The sequence below is a fragment of the Marmota monax genome, unplaced genomic scaffold, assembly GCF_021218885.2.
Source record: "Marmota monax isolate L192 unplaced genomic scaffold, Marmota_monax_Labrador192_F-V1.1 WCK01_AAM20220418_F8-fsc00071, whole genome shotgun sequence".
Lineage (NCBI taxonomy): Eukaryota > Metazoa > Chordata > Mammalia > Rodentia > Sciuridae > Marmota > Marmota monax.
Genome location: NW_026695217.1, coordinates 2446410 through 2456185, shown reverse-complemented (window position 1 = coordinate 2456185; position 9776 = coordinate 2446410).

Below are 9776 nucleotides of genomic sequence, written 5' to 3'. Positions count from 1 at the left end.
TGCTTTTCTTGTGCTATTACTGTCAAACCAAAACGCTTAACAGTTTTGCTTTTCTTCATTTTTAACCCCAGAACTAAATATCTGTCTTGTAATATTATAATATTGACATTCACCATTATGTCTGAAGAATTTTACATGCAATTTAGCCACTGGTGATAAATCTCACCTCTATGACCATCATCCAGAACAAGAAAGAGATTATTCTGACAACAGAGAGCACAAAACAAAGCAAACTCAGTTTCTCCTACACTCTCACTCAACAATACACTCCCGACACCAGAGTGCGGGATTTCCCTCCCATACCAAGCAAGCAATGTTGCAGCCCCCGGCCTGCCTACTTCGGATGCCAATTACAAACATCCGGTTGTTTTACCTGTGCTTTGGAACAAACTTGGGTTGGATTAATTTGCTTGAATGGCTCACAGAACTCAGAAATATGTTTACTGACATATCATCAAAGGCATTCAAAGGACGCAGACAGAGACATGCATAGAGCTAGGCACACAGGAAGTGGCAAGGAGCTACTGAGAAACTCCCAGAATCCAGTCCTTTGGGTTTTTATGGAAGGTGTATTACTTAGGCATGATAGATTAAATCATGGGCCATGGATGAGCTTAACATCCAGTTGTTCTCTGTCCTTCAAGAGTGGCAGGTGGCACTCAACCCTCTTACCCTGTCTTGGTTGTCCTGCAACCAGCCCCCATCCTGAAGCTACACAGGGGCTGCCGGTCATCAGTAAACTCAGAATAAAAATGACACTCTAACTTTGAAGGTTCCAAGGATATTGTAAGTTATATGCTAGGAAACTTGAAGAAGACCAAATACATATTTCACAACGTCACAATTATGAATCCCCATTTATCCCTTCCCAATCCCAATCCCAAAACTCCTCCCTCAGATTTTTAGTGATGGATGCTGTTCTTGTCTGTGACATTTTACAACAAGTGTCTGCCTCCCTAGAACATGAAGTTTAGTTTTTCCTGTTTTTAAATTTGATGTAAAAAAAAAACACGGGTTATTCTTTTGGGACTTGCTATTCCCACTCCACGTCACATAGATAGGATTTCCCCCTCCACGTCACGTAGATAGGATGCATCTATGCTGCCATCTGTACCTGGCATTCATTCATCTTCATTGCTGAATAGAATCCCATTGAACTGATATACTTCAGTTTATTTATCCTTTCTATTATTGATGGTCATTTGGGTTGCTTCCATTTTGGGGTTATTACAGATGCTGCTGCTTCAAACACGTGCATGCTATCTTTAGCCACAAATACTCACATCTCTGAGGTACAGTCCTAGGAGGACTGCTGAGTAATGAAGCATGATGGTCTTCAGCTTTGCTAGGTAAAGCCAAACTGCTCCAAAATGATCACATCATTTATAATCCCTCACCATAGGACAGTTTCCCATGTTCTACATCCTTGTCAGCATTCAACAGTGTCCAACTTGAGGTTTTTGCAGGCATAATGGTAAGGTCCTCATATCTTTAGGTTGTTTCTGTGGTTTTATTTTGTATTTCTGTGACTGCTGATGAAATTAAGACCTTGCCACATCTGACCAGCTCTTTTGGTCTGTGTTTCTTCAAGTCTTATGGATCATTTTTCTACTGGCCATTACGGCCAGTAGCGACCTAAACATCCTAAGAACAGGTCTTTTTTCAACTATCTTTTCTGGCAGTCTGACTTATCCATTCAGTCTTTTTATGGCGTGCTTTGATGAATGGAGTTCTCAATTTTAATGTGTTAAATTAAGCAACCCTTTCTTTTCGTGATTGGTGCTTACAGTGCCTCATTTCAGAAATCTTTCCCTCCCCTAAGGCCAGGGAGGTATCTTTGCTAGCCCCTCCACCAACCATCCACTTTTATATCCAGGTCTTTACGTTTTCTGATTTTGGTATCAAGGACCAAGACCCTACTGATGACCCTCCCACTCCATCCCCCGCAGAAAACAGCTGTAATATCTAGAAAACCACAAAATCAAGAAATATTTACTGCAGAAACTGTTGAGTGAACAAAGCAGACAGACCCCAGTGGAGGAGGGAGAGGGAGGCATATAAGCAAGTTCCTGTTTCCAGGTCTCCTAGTCTACACAGCAAGCACAGTGATGGGTGGGGAAAGAGTCCATGGGGAGTAACTCACAGGCTTTGATGGTATGGGAAACCAGAAAGGGAAAGCCAGAGTGTGTCTGAGTGCTGAAGAGCTGGAGAGACCCCCTGAGAGAAAAAATTCAGAGAAGGGATCCCCAAATTCTGCCTTCCCTCTAACTGCTGACCCTGGAACCCCACATTATACAATGGGCCCAGTCACCCCACATTATGCAATGGGTTCAGTCACCCCACGGAAGGCAGAAGATCTGCACAGATGGAAACTGCCACTCAAGAGTTCAAACCCAGCTGAAAAAAATACCTGCTGAACAGAGATCCCTGCAAGGAGGAAAATAACATGATCCAGAGTACCATGCTTCATTTTCATAACCACCAGGATGCAGTTCAAAATTACCCAACATACGAAAAAGAACCAAGAAAACAAAACATATTCTCTAGGAAAAGGATTATCAAGGTTGACTTCAAGTTTGGTTTCCCATGTTGAAATTCACAGTTAATTCTTTAGTCTGCATTTTAATTTTTGTATGTATTATTAGGAAGGGGATCTTTTCTTTTTCTTTTTTTCAATAGTATTTACTTTTTTACATATGTATTTTATTTATTTATATGTGGTACTGAGAATCAAACCCAGTGCCTCAAACATGCTAGGCAAGCGCTCTGCCATTGAGCTACAACCCCAGTCCTCTTTTTTATTTTTTAATTAAAAAAATTATTTTAGTTGTCGATAGAACTTTATTTATTTTATGTGGTACTGAGAATTGAACCCAGTGCCTCACACATGTTAGGCAAGCCCTCTACCTCTGAGCCACCACCCCAGACCCCTCTTTTCTTTTCTTCCTTCCTTCCATCCTTAGCCTATTTCCTTCACTTCATCAATTATCTCAATTGTGTATTGAAAAAAATTTATTGTTGCCCCTTCAACCTGAAGCATGGCCTCAAAGAGCCATATATTATATGCACATGACTCTGTGTCTAGGTTTTCCATTCTAATCAGTTGACCCACTTGTCAATCAACAGAGAGCATTGTAGTTATGTAGCTTTACACTATGAATTGATTTGGTAGTGGGGATTGAACCTGGGCCTTCGTATACTAAGCAGGTTCTCTTTCACTGAACTGCACTGCCAGCCCCTGGATTGATATTTGATATAGCAACCTCTCTGCCTTATTCAAGGATATCATGGCTCCACATAGCACTTTGCAATTCCATGTACATTCTAGAGACGGCTTATTAAGTTCCACTAAGCAGACACACAAATTGTTAGAAGTGTGACCAAAGCTACTTGGAATTGCCCAGTCTACTTGGGAAGCATCTATGGCCATTCCTTAGAAGTGTAATTGAACCTTCTTGGAATCACTTAGTTGGTTTGGGAATCATCTATAAAATAGTGCTGAGTCCACTAATTCACAAACATTACTTAGTTTTCCATCCCTTAAGATTCTTGCAATGTCTTCCATTACATTTTTATAATTTTCCCTGTAGAAAACTTTTGTAATATTTACTCCTGCCCATCTGACATTTTTGGATATTATTTAAATGGCATATTTTCAAATATTTTTATTTGTATCTTTCTTAAATACAAAAATGCAATTCTAGTATATTCATCTTGTAGCCAGCAAAAAAAAAAACAAACAAACAAACAAAAAAAAAACACTCATTTGACTAATTCTGTGTTTTTTCTATAAATTGCTTTGGTTTGTTTGTTTTCTCCCCATGTGTACAACAATCTGTGGTAATACTAGCTTTATTTATTCCTTTAAAATCTTTTTAGCTTTATTTCCTTTTTATTATTTATTGCACTGGCTGGGACCTCTAATACAAAGCTGGATAAAATGGTGTTAGCTGATACCCTATCTTGTTTCATCTCTAAGACAAATCCCAGACATCTCACCATTGAGAATGATACTTGCCATTAGGGTCCTGTAGCCATCCTTTACAGAAGAAGACATTCCTGTCTGTTCTGAGTTTGCTAAGTGGGGTTTGTATTTTAATAAAAATTATGAATGTATGCTTGACTTTTTCAAATGCTCTTTATAAAGTTGCTAAGGTGGTCATATTATTTTTCTCACTTAATGTGATAAATTATATTCTGTGATTTTCTAATGCTAAATTTATTCTTAGACAACATCCAATGTGGTAACGATATACTTTTTCTTCTATTATTGACTTAAATTTGCTAATCCATTGCTTAGGATTTCTGCATCCATATTCATGAAAAAGATTGTAATTTTCCTTTCTTACAATGCCTTTGTATGGTTTTCTGATCAAGGTTGTGCTTATATACAAGAAACTGGGATGTTTCATCTTTTTCTGCTTTCTGAGATCATTCATGCAAGATCTGGGCTTAGTTATTCCTGAAAGGCTTCCAGAGCTCACAAGATAGTCACAGCCTGGCTGGCACGGCCTCTGGCCAGCGTCTTTGGCGGCGGCCTCCTTCCTTCTTCTCTGCTTGGTTGGGTCTAAGGCATCTCTCTGGGGAGTTCCCAGGCCTGGCAAGATGAGGAGCCCAGTGTTGGTGTGGCTGAGTCTCTCCCAAGGCCGCCCACAGGCACAGGCCACCCTTGCTGCCCCCACCTCAGGTCTTCTTGCCCCAGGTGGCGCTGGTGTGCAGTGAGCACTGACCTTGATCAGAGGCCGCTGGGTGCTTCTGGCATCCTCAAACCTTTCTATTCTCATCTAATAATTGACCTTGGATTTACCCTTGCCTTTTCAGATCTTTAATGCTTTCATGGTATTTTTTTCTCTCCAAATACAGTCTTTTTCATTTCGTTTTATTTCAGCAGGAAGGTTTAGCTTAGCTTAGCAACATTACAAACATGAGAAGCATAAACCACCCATGTTCATCTTGTCAAATCCATTCTCTGAGATACACCTTTGTCTACTAAAACCAAACCTGCCCCTGTCCAGAAATACCCTACAGGGAGGTTCAACTTCACAATAAATCCACATGTTCTAATCCAATGACCATAGTTGTAAAACACAAGAACAAGCTAATATTTTATTTTTTTAATTAACAGTCTTAGTGTCCTTATTTAAATGAAAAAAAAGGAACATTAAAATTTTTATTTCCAACCTAGAAAAAAATCTTACAACAAATAACTTCAAAGTATACATCTAAGAGTAATTGACTAGGAGCTGAGTGTGGAGGCTCATTCCTATAATCATCCCAGCTACTTGGAGGCTGTGGGAAGGGACCTGGACAGTAGAATGAGTCCTGGTCTCAAAAAAAATTAATAATAATAGAAGAGGAATCAAGAACATTATTGAGTAAATCAGAAGCATCAACAAAATCTACTATAGTATGTATGCATACATGCTTGTAAGAAGAAAAATTCCCAACAATGCCTGCTTTTCATCAATATGCCAGTAAATTTTATCTCTTTTCAATTTCTGGGGGCTTAGTGTCTGTAATATTTGCAACTTTATTTATTAAAAAAACAATATGACAATGACTGTTTATTTTATTTCACTCTGGGAACCCCATGTATATTTAGCAAATTAGAAATTGTTCTTTTGTTCACTATAAAATAATATAGATTTTCTTCATTCTAGAGCCAAAGTCATTACTTTTAAAAAAATTGAGTCAGGAAAAAGAATTCTCTAAGTAATATGTAATGGATTTTGCACATCAAATTCCACTTCTATTACTTGCTGGTTTAGAATAAATGGACATAAATATTCTCTCAAGTGTCACCTACTCACATAGAGACAATCCGAGGGGAGATTACTTTGCCATGCTGACATTCATAGAAAGCATTATAACATTTGGTGAATGCCCATGATACATAAGTTCAAAGAAAGAGTTGCCCAGAAAAAGATAATTGATAAACATTAAGCATTTAAGTATTATGAAAAAGAGTCTTCCAGGTGGTGAACTGTTCACTCTGCTAAAGCTCAGGTTGGTTAGTTCTTTTTTAAGTAAAAAATACAATGTTGATGATCAGCACACATCGATGTGTTTGGTCCTGAGCAGGACTAATCCCTGGCATCCGGATATCCATGGGGTGCCCAGCAAGAACCCAGCACAGGAGTGGTTACCTGAGTTTCATCCTCTGGGGAGAAACAGCAAGCAAAGAATTGAAGAACCCTCAATCCAAGGGACAGGCTCCAAAGCCCTGGGGGACCTGTGGTTCCATTAGTCAAAGGTCCTGAAAGACAGTTAACTTCAGGCTCAACTTTCCAGGATGTAATGCTTCTCTTTTTCTTATTTTCCTTTTCTTGTGATGCTAGGGATTGAACCCAGGTCTTCACACATGCTAGGCAAAAGCTCTATCACTGAGCTATAGCCTTACCCCTTTTTATTTTATTTTGAGATGGGGTCTTGCTAAGTTGCCCAGGCTGGCCTCAGACTTGGGATCCTCCTACCTCAGCCTCCAGAGCAGCAAGGATTGCAAGTGTGTACCACCACGCATAGCTAGATGTTTCATAATTTGGATAAAATGATTCTCTCTTTAAGCATCTGGATAGCATCCCCCTTCCCAAGCAACCGCTGATCTGCTTTCTGTGGTTAATTTGCATTTTCTAGAGTTTTATATAAATGAAATTATACACCTAGGGTGTTTTCAGGTTATTCTCATTGACAGCAAAGAACAGAAGGATCAGGAACTAGGAAAGAAATTCTGAAATTTACCTTTTCATCACCAACTATATGTAGTTCCATCTTCCCTTGCCTGAGTAGAAATGCAGGTCTATGTGGAGAAACCACCACATTGCTCAGACCACGGGAGCCAGTGGACAGAGATGTCTTTCTGCCCCTGCTCTAGGATCAGCAGTCCTGGAAAAGATTCATCTCCACCCAGAAATTTCACAGAGGCTTGAACTAATGATCTGAACTTTCACTTAAGGACCACAATCCTGTCAACACCAAAGATGGGAGAAAGGGCTTTTTAGTGTAATCAGAAAGAAACTTAAATATTTTATTCTCACTGAGAATGGTTTAAGTGGTGAGATGGCATTTTGTCTAAACACGGACCAGGTGCTGGGTTCAATCACCAGCACCAAAAAAAAAAAAAAAAAAAAGAGAGAGAGAGAGAGAAAGAGAGAGAGAATTAAAATACAATTAATTTCAGTTCAAGTTTCTGCTTTAGACTAACTTCACATTGACCGTTAGAGGTCAGACATCCAGTCTAAAGTAATTTTAGGTGTGACCTGTAACAGAGCGAGCAAATAATAATTACTCAATAAATTTTGATGAAAGAAAATAGAACTATTTTTGTTCATCAACAAAGACTGCTTGATAGGTAATATGGCAGTCATTTGTCCAAATAATCCATTTCTTCTTTTCTTTTCTTTCTCTCTTTCTTTTCCTCCAAGTTCTAGGGAGGGAATGCCGGCCCTCAGGCATACAAGGCAAGTGAGCTCCCTCCGAACTACACTCCAGCAAACCTCACCCCAGATGATTTTTAAAGCACTTCCCACATATAGGACATTTCTATTGAAAACCTAATGTGACAGAAGTTTAGTGTCATGAATTGTTCAAATATGTAATTAATAAAACACACAAATAAAATGTTCCTACTTCTGATTGCTGCATTATATTTTCCAAAATAAAATTTAAAATGTTGTCAAAAACAACTTTTTAAATATTGTCTTCGTTCAGGAGCCCCCATGTTACAAGGAACAGAACCAGCAGATGCCATATTCCAACTAGTAAGATGCTGCCCATGTGCAACAGATATTACTAGTTGCATTTAGTGGATAGCAGGGGTAGACATAGATCACAGTAAAACTTTCAGTTTAACATTTATATAATTTTGTAAATTGGGGGCTGGGATTGTGGCTCAGCAGTAGAGCACTCGCCTAACACTGGCGGGACCCGGGTTCAATCCTCAGCACCACATAAAAATAAAGGCATTGTGTTGTGTCCATCTACACCAAAAAATAAATATTAAAAAAATAATAATAATTTTGTAAATTGTTTACATTTTTACAAGGTACTGCTTTCATAATAAAATATACAGGTATTTATATTTGGGAGATAACCAAGTATATGCTTCTCAGCAAACGCCAGCATTTAAACATGCCAAAACCAATATAAATCCAAAATTATTATATATATTGTGAATATTTGTCTCAGTCATTAAAAATTGTTTTTTATAACATATGATTTTTTTTTTTGGTGTGATATTAGGGACTGAATCCAGGAGTACTTTACCATTGAGGCACATCCCCAGCTCTTTTTATTTTTTATTTTGAGACAGGATCTTGCTAAATTGCCCAAGCTGCACTTGAACTTGTAATCCTCCTGCATTGGCCTCCCAAATAGCTGGGATGACAGGTATGCTCCACCACAGTGGGTCATAACACGTGAGTTTTAATGATGGGATAGCAGTTCACTTCTCTTGGTGTCAGTGATTTGCTAGGACAGTAATACCCTCTTATCTGAGTTTTTGCTTTCCATGGTTTCAGTTACCTGGTCAACTGTGGTCCAAAATTATTAAGTGGAAAACTCCAGAAATAAACAATTCCTAAGTTTTAAATTGCATGCCATTCTGCTTAGTGTGATGAAAGCTGGCATGGTCCTGCTCCATCCCTCTTGGGACTTTGTCCAGTGTATCATATGCTACCTACCTATTAGTCACTTAGTAGCCACCTCGATTATCTGATTAACCGCTGCAGTATCAAGAACCTTATTTAAAGTGGCACCAGAACACGAAAGTAATGATGCCAAAGAGAAGCTGAAAATGCTTTCTTTAAGTAAAAACACGAAGATTCTCAATAAGAAAGGGGGAAAATCATATGCTGATATCACTAAGATCTATGGTGAGACTGGATCTTCTATCTATGAAATTATGAAGAAGGAAAAATAAATGTATGCTAGTTTTGCTGGAGCTCAAGCTGCAAAAGTTGTGGCCACAGTGTGAGATAGGTGCCTGGGTAAGATGCGAAAGTTATTCCATTTTAAGTTTCTGTATTCCTCCTTCATTCATGCACCCACTGGGAATTTTGGAACTTATCCTACAGGGACCAGTGGGGACAACTATGTAAATACATCCTTGTGACCATCCTCGTATGTTACACTTTTTGCATATTTCTGATTCTTTTCTGAAACTAGAATTCTACAAAAAGAAACTGATGCTTCATAAAACTAAAAAGCACGTAAGTGGTAGGGATTCGTGACTTAGGAATGTAACACTGTCATCAGCTAGGGTTCATCTCTGTCTTCCATCTCTGTCTTCATCTGAAATCCAGCAGAAAAAAAATTCTTCTTTGCTCATGCGCTTGCTGTGAATGCCCAATCCCGTCTCAGTGGCAGTGATTTGGTCTGAACCCATCACCTAGTGGTATAGGTAAATGCACAGGTAAAGCAATGCTGCCCGTGTCAGGTGCTCCCTGGGATAGTGGATGCCACCAGAACTGCAGGGGCTGAGTGTGGCCTAGGCTTCCTTGCAGGGAGACTGGCCTGTCATTAGCAAGAAAGGAAGAGCCAAGTTCAAGCAGCAAAAATTGCCTGGGCCAGGTGCACACCTGCATGGAAAAGCGGAGAGAAGGAAGCTGTGGTCCAGGCACTTGGCTGAGGTGACCATTGACACAATGGCTCACCGAAAATCTTCTATTTTTTTTAATTTTTAATTTTATTTATTCTAATTACTTATATATGACAGCAGAATGCAACTCAATTCATATTACACAAATAGAGCACAACTTTTCATGTCTCTGGTTGAACAC